Here is an 18,172-nt window from a genome sequence, read left to right as displayed (position 1 = left end):
TCAAAGCTTTAGGTTATAATGAGCTACAATGATATAACTTCAATATTCTGGCCATAACTTGGTTAGCCAATCTTTGATTAATACGATTTGACTTGCATTGGAATGATTTCTCGGTGAAGCACATGCTCAAAGTAATTTCATACCAAATTCTATACATGTTATTTTTAGAGATTTTTTAAATTTATGCACCATAGCAAGATAGATGGCCAAGATATAATTTGATTTAGTAGCTGATCCTAGTTTATCCCAATTGAAGAAGTGATTAGTTTGAAGCTAGCTTCACAATCAACTAACTAGTAACTTGTGCCAAGAACCATAAGAGGAGAAAATAAAGTGGTAGGTTGACCTGAACAAGCTATTAGAGAAAAGGTGGCATCAAAGGTTGCCACATGGCATAGGAAGTAAGGCAACTTTGCAAGTCATGAGGCACTTTAAGAAGATAGTGTAGGTTTGGTGACCATGCTTACTGTAGCTATTAATTGGGATGTTAAGTCTGCAATGGATATGCAAAATGGATCCTGATTTCAATTTCCATCAAATGAAGGCACCAATGATAAAGTTTTTGATCTTTCGAAGAATAACATTGAAACATCGGTGATGATTGGGCTTGCCTTTCATAGTGATATTGTTGATAGACCGTGATCAAGGGACCTGCTCCAATTATGGAAAGCCCTAATCTTTGGAGTTCAGTTTCTGAGAATTTGGTGATAAATGAATCTAGATAGGAGTTTAGGCCTAAAGTTTTCAAAGCATTAGCCCCCAAGCCTAGAAATGCCAGACCAAAAAGGAATGGGTCAGGTTTGGGTGGTCTTGGTTTTGAATCCAAACCCTGTTATGGCCCTTATTGGGGGTTTGTATATTGAATGTTGAAGGTGGTCTAGTAGGTGGAATGATTGAACTAGATTCGTTATAGTTTAGTAATGGTTCCTCTTAGGAAAGCTCCTCCTTGCTCTACTCTAGGCATCCAATCATCTCAAAATTAAATAAATGTGATGCATAGTAGGATGTGAATTCCATCAATGCCTCTATGGTTAAAAGTAATTTTTGCCAACATCCTTTCTTTATGAACCAATTGCTCACCATCCCTTGTCCATAGATTATACCTTCTTGTATTTGATCAAGACTTAAATGCAAATATCAACTCTTTGGCTGGAGAGGATGTCCAATATTAGAAGATTTGGATGTTTGGTTTTAAATCCCATGTCTTACTTTATATTGGAGATAGATTTATGCTGCGTCTAGCGACGGAGGAATCAGATAGGGTGTTTGATGAAATCTTTGAAAGAGATAATGTGACATAGACTGATGTTTTTAGGCTATACTTGGTCGGGGATTTGAACTTGTGATGCTATAACACTAGGGCATGCAAGATTCAGGGATGTGTCTAACTTTGAGATTGGTCTCAAAATCCAATTCAGGAAAACTCTTTCCAATTAAGGTGAAAATTTCTTCTCATCTTTGAAGGAAAAGAGAGTTGAATACAACTTGAATTATTCTGTTTCCTATTGTTGAGTCATCCACATTCCATAGCTTGTGCAATGACTTCGATGTGCATGTTCTCATCGAACATGTCTACAATGTTTTGCCTCCTGCACACGAGGAATGCTGCATTGTGCTTCAGTTTTCATTTACATTAAATGTAGTGATTTTAGGTGGAACATATAGCAACTTGATTTTCTAAGAGAGAAAAATGCTAGAGTTTGGTGCACCTACTATGAGAATTTATGCGTTTAGCCACAAAATAATTTTGTTTTTAAAAACAAATTTAATTACCTAAAATATTTAGTGGTGAAAAAAATTTTCTGGCCACTTCCATAGCCAAGACCTCATTGCTAAAAGTCTTCGACGACGAAAATTTCATCCCAGATTATTCAACATTTTGTGACCAAATAAAAATTCGCACTAACAAATATATAATTCACAATTCATTACTAAAAGTGAGTATGCAATATTGCCTAAATATCTATTTTGTCATGAAAAATCACCTTTAAAGGCCACAAACCCTATTTTTTTTCTACGAAAGTAAGTCTTCTACAAAAGAATGCATTCTCGCCGTAAAACAAGCCATCACCCATAGGTTCTCGGTTTGGTAATATTATCAGCAACTGCCCCATGTAATATGACCATATATTGCACAGATTTCAAAGCACTTCAATTTAGTTCTTTTATTTGCCTGCACAGATCTTGAAGTGGCTATTACGTAATCCAACGATTGATATCGTGAAAGAAAGGGCATCATTCTTTTGCACGAAAGATACAACCCAAATCTGTAGCAGAGGTGCATGCGTCCTAGAGGGTAAAATTAAGGCAGCAAATGGGTCGGATTGACCCATGACCCAACCCGACTCAACCCGTTTTAGAGGACCTATGGGGCCGGGTCGGGTCCTAACATTAGATCCGTTTCATTTTTTGGGTCCGGTCTGGGTTTACTGAATTCAGATCCGATCCAACCTATTTAAAATTTAGATAATTTTGGGTTTTCAATCCTACGACTTCATCCGACCTGATCCGAATCTGTAAAATTATTTGGGTCCGCGGCTGCAGCCCGCGAGGGTACAAATATAAGTTTTGAAGCTATGGTTGGGTTGATCCGAATCGAATCCGACTCGGATTCGAACCGAATTTGAATATTTTGGGTCGGGGTCACTCATAACCCGATCCGACCCGACCCATTTGCACTTCTAGCTAAAATAAGAAGACCAAGGAGAGGAGAAGGCTTTTTTGTGAATAATTGTCACTAGCATCATAAGGAAGATGAATGGAAGGCGCAAGCTATAACAAAAAGTAACTTGAAAGGCTTAATTAAAAATTTACAAAATGTAGGGGGTATACATGCAATAAAAACAAAGTAGAGAGGGTCAAAAAAAAACAATTTTCCTACCTAAGAAAACCTGCACTTAAACATGATTGCTGCCTAACTACAGCTGGCCTTCAATATCAGCTTGGTCCGGAGAAGCCTTCGGTGGGCCATGCTTAGCTCTCCAAGAACAAGGATTCTAAACCTCTTACATTGCGTACTTATATTACAGTCAACGCCAGATACACCAGCATTGGTCCAAATGGCATCACGCTGCCTTTACGCGACTACTCGTCATGTGCGCAAGCCCAATTTTGCGACTCGCTCGCCATAGGAAACGGCCGATTCTCCCTCTTTCCCGCAAACAGCCCTGAATTATGGTTGGCATCTTCATGGGTCCCTGGAACTCTCTTGATTGTTTTAGAGAAAATCATCACCAACCGGTCACGATGATTGATTGGTTACGTAAGGAAAGGCAGAGAGGGGATGGAAATTTCAAATAGTGCATTTGTATAGAGAGATAGAACATTATTGCCGACTGGGGCGCCTTTTATGCAACATAGTATTTTGAAGGAGTTTTATGGATGGATCAGGATACTCCTTTTCCATAATTTTGCCAGGATGAGCAGCTGTTGTATCAAAATAATAATAATAATAATAATTTCTACGTCTAATTACACCTCGTCGTGGAGCCTTCCCATGTTCTCGCCCATTCCTCCACGAGTGCGAATCTGGGACACACTACCTCCTGACAGTTGTCCTCCTACAGTAGTTGACTTCGTTTATATCCGTAACCGTGTTGCACCGCGTTTAAAACGTTGCAGAGAAAGCACGCGAAGGTAAGACCATTGGCCTACTCGTGAAGGCAGGAAATCTCCTGATTCCAAAATTCAACTTGGATGCAAGTTGGGAACCTTGACGATTTCAAGAGCCCAAAGCCCTGACTTGCGAGCTACGCAACGGATCCTAACCTTCCTTTCAAGTTTCCAACTAGTATATAAATCCATGTATCCGAGTCCTGATAAGCTTCGAATTCCTCCAGCTAAACTTGCCAAGACTTGTTAGAAGGGCCTCGACAATGTCCAACGTCCCTACGGCTATCTGCGAGCTCTCTCTCACCCTCTTCCGCCTTGCTATCTTCAGCTCCGATCCTTGGCCTTTCTCTCTCTAAGCCTCAAGCTTTATCTCTCCCAACTTCGCGGAAATAATTTCTTCTTGGCCTTCTTTCTTTCCTTCTTGGTTCTTTTTATTCTTTTCTTTTCTTCTTGGCTTTTTCTTTGTTTTCCCCTCCAAGGATGAGAGGTGAAGAGAAGTATCATCATCATCGTTTGCTAAGGTTTCACCACCACGCGCCGCACCTGGGCCACAAGCATGGACATGAGAAGGGAAAGAGTCCGGCGACGGCGATGCCGCCGAAAGGGTGGGTGGGGATAAGGGTGGGGCAAGAAGGGGAGGAGCAGCAGCGGTTCGAGGTGCCGGTGGAGTATCTGAAGCACCCGCTCTTCGTGGGGTTGCTGCACCAGGCGGAGGAGGAGTTCGGATTTGAGCAGAGCGGAGTCATCACCATTCCCTGCGGCGTTGATCACTTCCATCACGTCCAGGACATCATCGACCGTGACGCCGCCGCCGCCGCCGCCGCTCACCACCACGGCCACCTCCCTCACCTTGCGGGCTGTTTTAGGGCTTGAAGATTTTTTTTTGTTTTTTTCTCTCCTTTTTTTTCCAAAAAAGACAGTTCTTGGAAGTTGGGAAGTGAAAGAAGATTGACGATGCTGTTAAACTTGTAAAAAAAATCTTTACATTCTTCTTTACTATTGTTTTTAATATTAGTGTTTTTTCCAAGACATCATGATCTGTTACCGCTTGAGAGCAAAACTTGTCCTGTACGTCTTGTTGGTTTGTCAAGTAATTCAACACCTCGGTATGTTAAAATAATCTCATGCTATCTCTTTGTTTATCTCTCATCTCTTTTAGAACCATATAAATGAGCTGCCCTATAAAATAATGCTCATGAATTGCCAGCAAAAGTTGTTGATATGAGCCAAGAGGGTATTAATCTTGATGAAAAATTCATAGTGATTGCAGTTATCGATAAATTACTCTATAGTGAAAACTTTTTTCTTATCACTAAACTATTAAATAGATTTGTTAACTTCTCTTCAAATTGAATAGAAAGATATAGAGAAAAGTATAAGTTTTCTGATGATTTCAAACATAAGGCAAATCTAGTAGAGAGAGAAAAATGAGGAGTTTAAGAATAAAAGTTCAGCAAAACTAATTAAGAAAAATATGGTAAACTCAAGCCACAATCAAATACTACTAAATTATAATAAAAATAAAACATCTTATAGTTGAGGTAAGCCCCAATGTTTCACAAGAAATTACGTCAGAAAGATACATTTCTAATAAGTTAGAAAGATCAATCTAACCCATTGGTAGATATGGTGCTTGTTGGATCTAGTTCACTAAATACTGATACAAGAATTGTTTCTATAAATCTTCAAATAAATCTATCATATCATACTACTGATTGGTGAATTGATAATGTTGTATGAATGTTTGTGTTGGTAAATCCTTGTTTTCCACTTACCAAGTTTTCAATGAAAATACTATAAGATTGGGGATGCTCAGTCATTAGGACTATCATAGAGTCCACTTCACCATATTGAAGAACCTTAGAATTCTTAAAATGGGATGGTTGGATAGGTTCCTCTAGACCCATAAAGAGTTGAAGTCTTCGGTGACCAGACCGGCTCTACTCCTAGCTAACCTAGTTTTGAAAGCCACGTTTATAATGCTCAACTCTGGCTCAACTCCGACTCTACTCCATCTGCTTGTTGCTCCTTTACAAGAAACGATTATGTTGCTCAAATGTTATATGGACAAGAGATAACATGACCTACTAGAAGCAATTACTAGTCAAAATATTGAGGCCACTTATGAAAACATACATCACATCTTTGGCCATAATAAAGGAATAGATTGAGCAGCTTATTTCTGTTGTTAAGAGTTGATGTTGCAAGCCATAGCATGCATAGGTGTGTAAGTGATGGAATCGGCCAATCCTACCTTTAGGGTGGATAAATTGGCTTAGCAAACTTTGCAGTATAAGAATGTCAAGATCTTTAAGAAACTTGATTTTTGATTAGTGGGTTACCTAAAGGACGAGATTGAAGAATCCATAGAGTCCTTGAGATCGACATACCAAGGTCATGAGAAAAGGATCTTGCAAAAAAATTTAGGATCAAGGTACACCAAACAAGTAGTAACTAATAGCTCAATCGATACTAGATCAACAATTAAGTCTAAAGTGGGTTATGGCCATCTTGATATGAAGATGGTAGTTAAAAGAAATATTAGTGGAATCACATCGACACACATTCCTAATACTATAGTGGTTGTACCTTAGTAGCAGTGGATGGTGAGTAATAACTCAACTAGCCTATAACATAGCTCGCTCCTATTCCTAAGGCCAGAAGGAAACCACCTTAGCAGGTAAATCTATATACCTTAGAGGGCAATCACCACTTTTTTTTATCAACAGCCATGCATGCTAAATCTATATACCATAGGGCAACCTATTCGACAACCTATAGCCTATGTTCCACTAAATCTAAGAGCTAGAAAGTATTAGCCATGCCATTGGGCACCTTCTATCCAAATCAGCCGTACCTCCCATACTCGTGGGTTGGAGGGAAAGCATGGTCTTATCTCCACTAGATTCTTTATGGTTTCTACATACTGCTTAAGTTTAAGTCCCACCTCTACCTGAATCTTCATACGTGTTTCTCAAGTTCATCTTTCTTAAGAGTGAACCTACCAACCTCTTTAGTGAAGCGAGTGATGGGTCTGCATGATCTTGATTAGCATTTCCTCAAGTCGACTAACTTGGATGACTAACAAATCTAAAATTAGGCCGATTGATGCAGTACTAGATACATCCTAACATCTTTCTGCTTATCAACTGATAGGATGTAAGGGGCATTGTTTCCACGACATTTAGACCAATGACTATGATTTAGTAGTAGGCCAATGCACTAATGGTTTGACTGAAACACCAGACAACAAGGGTGCAGGTTGGTCCATCAAAGGTATTGGCTAAATAATTGATGTATAGACTGAAGGTGGTGAAAGTTATTGATCTAAGATGAAACTGTTAATAGAGTAGAGTCTAAGGTTGGTGGTTACTCAATGGTTCCCACTATCCATGATATGGAAGGAGTAGTTGCACTATCCAAAAAAATGAGAAGAGTGGTAGCACTATTTACCATGCCTATGAAGGAAAAAGCCGGTTTTTGCATGCATGTAATTTTAAAAATTTTCAGAAAAATGCAGCGGAAAGATAGAATTAAACTCTTTAATTCCAAGCATGCAAGGGAGATCATATCTCAAAAACAAATTACAGGAACGTTTAAACTATTTATGTAAAAATAACTATAAGCATGATTAATCATAGAATTAGAAAATCAGCAATCCTTGTTAAGTTCTAAACCTAACTAAGATAAAATAAATCTCATACCTTATAATGAAGATGTTGGATTTGAAGATCTGAAAGTCGAGCCTCGTAGCCACACATGTGTCTGGCCTCTACGGATGATCCACGCGAAGCTCCGGGTTGATCTGATCCCGCGGAAGTGCTAGCTTGCGCGGAACCCTGCTGTGGCTGATTTTGTTCTTCCTAAAATCAATCAACCTTTGATTGATCTTATGAGATGAAGGAAGAAGATGAAGAAGGAGAAGAGGAGAAGTAATGAAGTGACCCTTTTCTGAATTTTTCAGAACTCTAAGTTCTTAAAAAAATCATAATCACTATATCCTTGGCGTGGAGAGGAAGAGGAGAGAATTAATTCATAATGTCTCTCTTGCTACCCTTTTATAGATTGGGTTTAGGGCTTCTCCTAATCTTATTAGGAGTATGGGACTATAACCCATCCTTGCCAAGTGTCCAATCCTTGTGCTCATAGATGCATGACATGTGTCCACTTAATCAATTGATTAATTTTCTAATCACATTAGGATTCCTAATATCATTAGGAGAATTAATTGATTTGGGAGCATGCATCCTACGACGCCATGTGGACTTTAAAGTCCGCATAGTGTGAACATGACTTAAGTCATATTCATCCTACGACGACATGTGGTTTTTAAAACCCGCACAAACCTTGGTTTAATCAAATTGACCCAATCATGAACCCAAATTAATTTGGGTCGAACCCAATTTGATTTGGCTCATTAAATCAGCCCAATTGCAATCCAATTGCAATTAATTCCACAATTCTTCATAATAATGACTCTTAATTGACTAGAGTTAATCCCAATCCAATTGGGTCAAGTCCGATCAATTAGGTTATGCCCAATCGGTTCGGGTCGAACCCGATCGAATTAAGTCAAATCCTAATTTAGCCCAAATTGAAGCTAATTCAATTTGGCTTAATTAAAGTCCAATAATTCAATCAAATTAAATTTATTAGTAATCCAGTTACTAACTAACCCTTCAATAATTCAATAATTATTTTAATGCAACTTTTGCTTAGGATAATTTGTCAATCGAATTGACCAAATTACCCCTGAATGATTTTTAATAATTAATCAGCCATTTGATCAACCTAGAAACTTCTATGTGTGTGACCCCATAGGTTCGAACCTAAGCTGGTAGCACAAGAACAACTTCTTGTACTAATCGAAATGACCATCTAGCAATGGTACCCGACGTTCGGATAGGCCGAATGATCGCAAAGCAACATTCAAGAACCCTTGGACTATGGTTACCGTATAATTTATCCCTATGACTCCTAAATGCCAGGATGACTTCAGAGTTCTGTCAACTCTGTAATAAGTGCATCCTTGATGTGATTCAATTTTAGAAATCCTGTGACTTCTCATAAGGATTACTCTGGCCAAGGTTTTGCTAAATTGAACACAAGGCATTATCTTCTGTTTTCAGGAGGGGTCAATTTCATCTTAACTCACAACTGACTACGCAAGTACTTGACTATACCCAGTGACATTTCGTCACTGAATTAGAAATTTAGGTAGCCCGGTACCAAAGTACAGCGAGTTGCTTGCTAGTCACAGGTTGCGGTCTCAGGTCGGAGGGCCAAACTTATACCCATATTCACTCGGAACATCTCTTGACAGTAGAGCGTTCTGAAATTGGTCACGTTCAGTAAAATGTACTCCTACACTTCACCTGTGTGACATATCAGTGTCTCCACACTCCTTGGTTAAGAGGACAACCAACGCATATGTCACACAACGACCTAATCTCGATAATGCTGTCATCCTAGTAACAGCATATCATTTGATCGCGAATAGTTTTAAGGACTTGAAGATAAATTCTCCTTTATCATAAAACAAGTCATATGGACTTCATCATATAAGAGTTCATTTGAAGATGTACAATGAAATGATGAACAATGCCAAATAATATTTTATTAATTTATCAATTTATTTACAAAATTTAATCATCAGCGCACTGACGATTGACTCTTAGGATACAATTCCTAACAGCCTAGTAATAGAGGGTCATGTGGTGGACAATGGTAAGGATAGGTATCAAAACCAAATAATGGTTCCCACCTTACCACTACTCAGGACACGAGTGAAATGAAAGTACTATCGACTATGCATGACAATATTGGATCATGTGGCACACTATAAGAAAGACAAATATCAGGGTGAAGTGGTGATACCTATTCTAGTAATTGATGAGAGCCATTTATAAATATTAGATTGTTATGATAAGAGGAGGACTTCTTTTAGCCAATCAAACATCTATATTCTTTAGATTATCTTTAATTTACTCATACTTTATTGTTGCATTTACCTTGCATTTCCTTTTTCTACTTATCTTATTCTAGGTATAGCTATAGTGTAGATCTATAGCCCATGATACAACATACCACCTCTTTCAGCAGGCGTGTTGCGATAGTAGATGTCTTCGAAAGTTAAGACATTAGGATCCTTGCTACCAATCCTCCTTACCCAACCTTTCTTTTAGCTATTGACATTGCTGGCATGGCCGTGCACTTGCATGTACTAGCCCCAAAAGGACACATGTATCATTTGATATTTCCCAGCAGAGAAAAAGGGCATAAATAGATACCTATTCTTTAGTTACTAAGATTATATTCATTAAGACTTTCATTACTTTAGCTTCCATATTTAAACTAAAAATTTATCAATGCATATCAAAATAGCATTTATCAAAATAGCATTTCTTAATGGTGAACTTGAGGAAGATTTTGATCTGGATCCACTGGAAGGTTTTATAGTAACTAGACAAGAATATAAAGTTCATAAGCTACTTAAATCTATATATAGGCTAAAATAAGCACCAAAATATTGGTGTAAGAACACTACAAAAAGAATTATCTTTTTCGACACTTTTTAGAGCCAATAGCAATGCTTATAAGCGTCAGTAATTTTGGCGCCGATACTTTTGAATGCATCACAAAAGCGTCAGTAAGAGGAGAGTGGAATTTTGTTTTGTTGATGCTTTTTGAAAGCGTCGGCAAAAATAGAAGTTTTGTTGATGCTTATAAGCGTTGGGCTATCTTGGTAAGCGTCGGCCTTTGCCAAGCAACCTCATATATAATATTCTTTCTAGAATTGGAAGTCTGTTGTTGATGAAAAAGCATGATCATGCTCTAAGATAACAAAGAAGAAAGAGTAAAGATAATAAAAGAGAGAGGAGAGAGAAGATAGATAATGAAGAAAAGAGAGAAAGTATCTCCTTTGTGCTCCAATCTTGGTTCTATATGTCATCCTCGGCATGCAAATTGAATCCAAGTTGTCTAGGTTGTGTGTACTAGTGGTGATCCTCGTGTTATTACTAGTGATGATCCTTGGATTGGGATTGATTAACTTAAGAAGTGAAGTTGCAACCAACATTTCTTAGTGCATTGAGGTGAGGTAAGACACTTCAAAAGATTGTATTAGAAGCTAAAAAAAGAAAGTGAGGGAAAAAACAAAGGGAAGATAAAGATGAAAGCAAGGAAACATCTACCATGTATTTAGAAGACATTATATGGTTACACTCTTTCCTTCCAATGGAACTTATTTATGTCTCAAATGCTAAGGATTTGATTAGATGGTTGACAATGATACACCTATCATGCTTCTTTATTTAGGGATTTGTTTATATCTCATAGGTCAAAAAAATTGGCTTTATGAAGATGAGAAATATTGAAACTTCAAAGGTTATGGAGGCGCTTGATGTTTGCATTGTTTTTCTTGATGAAAAGTTGATGTTTGTATTGATAGTGATGTTGGTTATGAGGTGTGTAATAACCTTTGAGTGAATTTTATTTCAGTTGGTAAGTCAAATGGAGATGGCTATGATAGCTACTTTAATAAAGGGAATTGAAAGTTGATTAAAAGATCTCCTTTGGTGGGAAGAGAAAAGCAATATTTCATTGTATAAGACAAATGAAGTTGTAAGAGTAGAGTGAGCACTAGGGGAAAAAATCATTCAGTCGACTTGTTATGTTGATAGGATAATTATTTAGCAACTAGCAAGCATTGCAAACTAGTTTCTATATAAAATTGAAATCTATTAAGAGTGATGAGGACCCTATCAAATGAAAAATATGGGAGGCATTAGAGCTTGGTAAAGATGGGGTGTGGCATGATGCAGATTAAGCAGAAAAATTATTAAGGAGAAGTTCTTATAAGCTAGAGTGGAAGATTGTGAGGATGGGTCTAGCATATATGAGCCCTCCATTCCTATACTCAACCTAACCATGCCTCTCCTTTCCAAGTCAAAATAGGACAAGGAGAGGTGCAAGGTGGTGTAGATGTTATCAAAAAGCTTGAAAGGATTATTTTTGTTGTAGGTAAAATACACAAGAAAGAGCGAGAGTGGAAAAAGAGAAGAGAAAAGAGAAAGAGAAGAGAGAGAGGAAAGAGAACATTGAGAAAGAAGAGGGAAGAGAGAAAAAAATTTCTTCTCGGGTGCTCTAGCCTCAACTTTCTATCATTCTAGTTCTTAGAAAATAACTTTGTACTTTGAACTTACTTTCTTGAAACTTTATAACTTACTCTAGCTCTTCACTAATGACAACTCATATTCTTATTATAGCCTAAATTAAGATTAGTCTAGATGAGAAAGGAGCTATTTTGAGCATGAAAATAAAACTAATTGCATAGATATTACCTGAAGTCAATGCTCGCCTACATTCTACTCATCCTTGAAATATATAAAAATGGTCTGATTTCATAAATTTTTTTTCCAAAAACAACTCTCACTAGATTTTTCTTTTAAAAGGTTGAACAACTTAGACTTATATAGAAGAAAGGACTCCAAAACTTCTAAAAATGATATGTCATTATACATGTACTCTAACAAATCTTCAAGGGATGAATGAAGATATTTTTGATCCTATACACATAGGGGAGATATAATACATTTTTAGTTAAACTATAGCCAAACTATTTCAAATCTAAAAGTCTTTAGCAATCACTCATACATACACATGAATATAGCTAGTGTTTATAAAAAGGAAAAATTCATAGAATCAATATCTTCCTCATTTAATTCCATCTCTCTCTTAATTCTCATCTCACTGTCAAATCATTTAGCTAGAGGTTGGATTAGTGACACAAACAAAGATTTTAAATTGTATAAACCAATACGTTTTTGAATAATGGTAGTTTCAATCTTATAAAAGACTTTTAAACCCTATAGTTCCTTTATCCCTAATCCTTACATCAAAAAATAGGAATTAATCAACCTTGAATCTTAAGTCTTCGAGATTTCCAAACACCTTAACAAGATTTTAAAAATTAGGCCACTTAGCCATTTTACCTTCAATTTGAAAACACAAGAATCTTTCTTAAGATGTGAACATCTCAAGTTGGAAGAGAAGCAGTATTTAGATCATTATGGAGAACAAACTAAATAGACTGATTATTGGTTGCAAGATTGCTCTCCTTAGAAGCTAGTCATATGAATATTTTGATTTGCTCAATAACTTGAAAACTTTAAATCATAGATGCATGAGATTATGATTTGCCACCATGAGTATAAAAAATAACTTATTGTGGGTATATCATCATACGTCCATTTACTTTTTTTTGAATAAAAATTTAGAAATTTTCCACTTAATTTTCTCTTGGAAAATGTTTTATGTCAAATAATGATTTTATTTTGCTGAAATTACAACATCCATTTGCATGAAAAAATCTTTTAGATTGTACAAACTTCACTCTTTTGAATTTTCTATTATCAAATACCTAGTAAATTAGTTTAGAATTCGTTATCATTGAATGTGAACATTTCTTAAAAATTTTGCTTCATTACATTTTTTTAATGGAACTTCTTTTGATTATCAAAACTTAGCCCTCCACTTGTAAAAGGCAAAACTAACATTGAATCTCCCTAGCTGATTAAGAGATTTGATGGTTTTAGTTTTTGAAAGATTGAAACCCCTAATAAGTATCATAATTGTTTATGCAAGTAGATAAATTAAGTGAACTTGTTCCGTTAGATTTGTGTCGTTAGAATTTTGAGTTGAGGCAACCTACAAAACTTGTGGTTTAATTTATTCTCTCATAATTTGCTAATATGAAACCATATCATGGGCCTTCTCATCTTTGTATATTTATGCTTAAGTTATGGTCCCTAAATCCATTGGTGGTCTATCACTTTTGCTCCATCCCACCTTTTATGTTGTTTTTCTATTTTTCATGAAGCCCAACTAATTATTGTTCTAGTTGTCTGTGGCATTAGTAGCCCATAGTAGCTAGTGACCTAAGCACTTATTGCAGCGTTAAATGCGCCAGCCAATGAAGCCCAGTTGGGATCTACTTGGACCAAATTTTGAAAACGGAGCCCAAGTCTACGTATTTTGTATTGTCATTTTTTTCATCTTTCACTCCTATTTTCTCCATCATATTCTTTCTATTTTTCTATTATTTTCTATATCACTTATATTTTTAAATCTTTTTCTAAAAATTGAAGGAGTCATTGTGTGAGGCCCAATAGTCCCACATCGGAAAGACTCGTTCCAGAGCCTGGGCATATGAGGCGGGTGACTCCAAATCCTGCAGACGCGTTTTGGGTGGAAAACAAAACCGGGGAGGGGTGAAGGACGCTTGCGTGAAGCTCCAGAACCGGACAATATCTGGCAGGGGAGCCCCGTGTTCCCCCCTCATGTGGCCCCCACGTGGGCACTAGGTGCCTCACGTGCCTCGCAGAGGCGGGGGCGTGACATTTGGTATCAGAGCCGAGGACGGCTCTTGTCCGATGGTGGGAAGGGTGTGAGGCCCAATAGTCCCACATCGGAAAGACTCGTTCCAGAGCCTGGGCATATGAGGCGGGTGACTCCAAATCTTGCAGACGCGTTTTGGGTGGAAAACAAAACCGGGAAGGGGTGAAGGACGCTTGCGTGAAGCTCCAGAACCGGACAATATCTGGCAGGGGAGCCCCGTGTTCCCCCCTCATGTGGCCCCCACGTGGGCACTAGGTGTCTCACGTGCCCAGAGCCGGCCCGAGCCTTAGGCGATCGAGGCGGTCGCCTAAGGCCCCGGGCCAATGGAAGGCCCCGGGAGGTGAAGGGAGAAAAGAAATTGAGAGAGAGAGGAGGAAGTTTTTGGCACCGTGATCAAAAGGAAGCAAATGCCCCTTTTAAAACGGAAACAGGAGCTGGCTACGAGTCTTCTCCCTTGATGGAAGGGAGGTGGAGAGTTTTCTGGCCTGCAGAGGAGCAATTTGGGAAGTTGGGGACAGTAGTTTTGTTTTGGGTGGAGGGGGAGAGAGAGAGAGAGAGAGAGAGGAGGGATTTGGTTGGCTTGATACCCGCCTGAAGCCACTCTTATCTTTCATCCCTTCTCTTTTTTGGTTTTGGTCTTGGTTTTCCTTCTCCTGATCCTGATCCACCTGGGCCATCGGGAAGAAAGATAGGGGGATTGGAGATGGACTTCTTGGAGGGTAGAGAGAGAAAAGGAGGGAAGAGGGAGGGGGATTGGAGATGGACTTCTTGGGGGGGGGGGGGGTGTTGAATGGTAGGGAGATGGTGGGATGGGATTTTTATTAATTAGATCGAGTGAATTTTCCATAATGCCCCTACTTTTTTTATAAAAAAGGCCTGGACAAATTCTGCTCTTGCTTTACCATAATTCCCATAAAGAGTGCCATAGGATGGTCTTTTCCTATTCTGCTCTTGACAGAATAAAAGTATTATTAAGCATTATCTCAATTATTTAATCAGTTTCATGGCTCTTTTTTTAGATTAATTACTTTTCTATATTTTTATTCAAAAATTATATTAAATTGAAAAGACTTCTTATCTATTCTTATTAGATTCTTGTATTTTTATTGAAATATTATACTTGATTACTATCTATTTTTATATCATTTTTAAAAAATATTTTATACTTATTTAAAATTTTATTATTAAAAAAAAAGGCCTCATCTATTGGATTCGCCTTAGGCCTCCAAATGTATTGGGCCGCCCCTGCACGTGCCTCGCAGAGGCGGGGGCGTGACACATTGGGTCATCACCTCCCACCTACTCGTATTACGCTAGGAGGGAGCCAAGCTGAGCCAGAAATTTGATTTATCTTGGAGCATTAGCACCATCCACCCTACATGAGACAGGTAGCATTGCTATTATGGCAATGTAGAATGTCTCTGATCTAGCTTCTCTTATACATTTTATTAGTTTTACAAATCAATTTTTGAAAAATTGACCTACATTTTATTGTTCTAGTATGATTTCAATAATATTAAATTCTGAATTTTTAATTTAATTTTGATTTTCCTTGTCAACCAATGTATTGCCCAGTCTCAATCTTGTTAGTTGATTCGAGAAAAGTTTTGAGTGCCACAAGCAATCTCCAATTTTTCTATCTCAAACCATATTTCAAACTTCATCACCCTTTCAAACATAAACTACAATATAAAGTAAAGAAAACAAGAAAACAAGAAAACCATCTATTTACAAAGACTAGTATAGATAAGAACCAAGACTTGAACATAAACCAATATTAGATACTATTTCATTGCAATTAGTTTAGAATTACACTTGGATCATTTTGCTAATTTTCATTGATACAATTATTTCAATTGTAATCTAGGTTCGAAAATTATCAGAGTTGGGGCTGAGAGAAGAAAAATAAAGGTGAAATTTGTTTCTCGAGATGGCTTTCCAATGGTGGGATAGTGTATGGATTGGCTTCATAGTTTCTCACTGCACAAGAAGTTACTCTATGAGAAATCACCAATTCTTTCTATTTTGAAAGAGTTTTCCTAGGTTATATATGCCTTTTTACTTTTGAAGGATTGTAGCTTATGGAGGCTTCAACATGGTTCTAGATGAGTAGCACCAAGGTTTTCTCAATATAAGTTTGAGCACAACATGAGTCAACAATCTTGGTACTCCTTCCTATTTTATGGGGGAAGACTAACATTAAGAGAAGGTGACCCTATCAGACATTGTGGAAAATTCTCCTCTCAATGTACCTTATAAGAATTTCTCCTAATTAGTACCTTCTTTAGGTGATATCAAGCATCTTCGTTGAACTTGGCATAATAGAAATGATTTATTTTGGGTTAACATTAATGGTGGTCTTGCCTATTATAGCTGCCCTGACTTTTGATATTGAGATCATCCATTATTATGAGATCATGTTTTGTAACAATCATTGTAACAATCATCCACTGTTATGAGATCATGTTTTGTAAATCATAATAACAAATATTTAAGAAACTATAGAAATTTCTGTGAAACATTTCTCTTCTTTCAAAAAATTATGCCATAAAATACCTCTTGGTACATACTAACGGAATATGCAAATACAGATTGGCTTTAAAGTTTCTCATTGCTTGAGAAATTACTCTACGAGAAATCACAAATTGTTTCCATTTTGAAAGAGTTTTTCTAGATTGTATGACCTCTTTATCGAAGTATTGTGGCTTGTGTAGGCTTTACTATGGTTTTAGATGAGTGCCACAATGATTTTCTCAGTATCAATTTGAGCACAACTTAGGTCAACAATTTTCATACTCCATCCAATTTGATAGGGGAAGACTAAAGTTTGGAGAAGGTGACCCTATCACACCTTGTGAAAGTCCGCCTGTCAATATATCCTACAAGGTTTTTCCCTAATTACTACCTTTTTTTGGAAATATCAAGTGTCTTGATTAAACATGGTATAATAGAAATGGTTTATTTTGGGCTAACATTAATGTCGGTCTTGCCTACTATAGCTACTATAACTTTTGACATTCAATAAGGTCTAGGTAGTATTCTGAGATCATGTTTTTTTAAATGATAGATAACAACTCAACTAATAGAGAAACTTTAGAAATTTCATGAAAGATTTCTATTCTTTTAAAATAATATGTCATACAATACCTCTTGGTAAAAGCTAATGCGACATACCAATATAGATTGGCTTTGTATTTTCTCGCTATGTGAGAAAGTACTCTATGAGAAATCACCAATGGTTTCTATTTTGAAAGTGTTTTTGTTGGTTTTGTGACCTCTTTATTGGAGGATTGTGGCTAGGCGAGGCTTCAACTTAGATCTAGATGAGTGCCACAATAGTTTTCTCAATATCAATTTAAGTGCAACTTGAGTCATCAATCTTGATACTCCTTCCTATTTGGAAGAAGAAGGCCCTATCTTACGCTATTAAAGTCTGCCTCTCAATGTACCCGATATAGTTTTTTCCTTACTATCTTCTTTTTGGGATATCATGTCTTGTTTGAACTTGGCATAATAGAAATGATTTATTCTTGGGCTAACATTAATGGTAGTCGTGCCTACTATAACTACCTTGACTTTTGATATTCAGTAAGGTCCAGTTGTAACAGTCATCCAATAATGCAAGATTATGTTTGGTAAATCATAGATAACAAATATTAGAGAAACTATAGAAATGTCTATGAAAGATTTCTCTTCTTTCATAAAAATATGTCATACAATACTTCTTGGTACATGCTAATGGGATGTACAAACCATCATATCCTCAATAGCTGGTAAATAGTTAGGCCTAGTGACTAAACGGTGAGCCCGTCAAGGGCACCTATCAACACATAAGAGGGGAACAACCTTGTAAGTTTGTAAGCCAACACATTACAACAACGGACACCACAAGACCCATAATGTTACAAAGAGAACCATAAAACAGATCATAGTAGGGGATGTCAATATCTAGCATCATCATGGATGCCCATCTTCTTCTCTATCAAATTGCCAAACAATGATGCTAGAGGGGAAAAAAAAGGCAGAAAACCAAAAACAAAACAACTATCAACAAACTTTGGTATCACAAGCATTCGATTTATTCACTAATCAAGTTGAATGCCAATCAAAGAATTCACCAGATGCCTCCTTAAGCTTCGATTTAGAGTTCTAATTTGATCCA

The 18,172-nt window shown here is 37.2% G+C and overlaps 1 pseudogene; it reads left to right on the top strand.

The window, feature by feature from the left end:
* The first annotated feature begins 4,092 nt into the window (after positions 1–4,092).
* Positions 4,093–4,485, top strand: LOC103713388 (auxin-responsive protein SAUR32 pseudogene; annotated as a pseudogene).
* Positions 4,486–18,172: the final 13,687 nt, after the last annotated feature.

The sequence above is a fragment of the Phoenix dactylifera genome, chromosome 3 (genome assembly GCF_051530095.1).
Source record: "Phoenix dactylifera cultivar Ajwa chromosome 3, Ajwa_hap1_PhDact_Kaust_v1.1, whole genome shotgun sequence".
Lineage (NCBI taxonomy): Eukaryota > Viridiplantae > Streptophyta > Magnoliopsida > Arecales > Arecaceae > Phoenix > Phoenix dactylifera.
The sequence above is the reverse complement of the archived record's forward strand: the minus strand, read 5'-3'. Positions and strand labels throughout refer to the sequence as shown.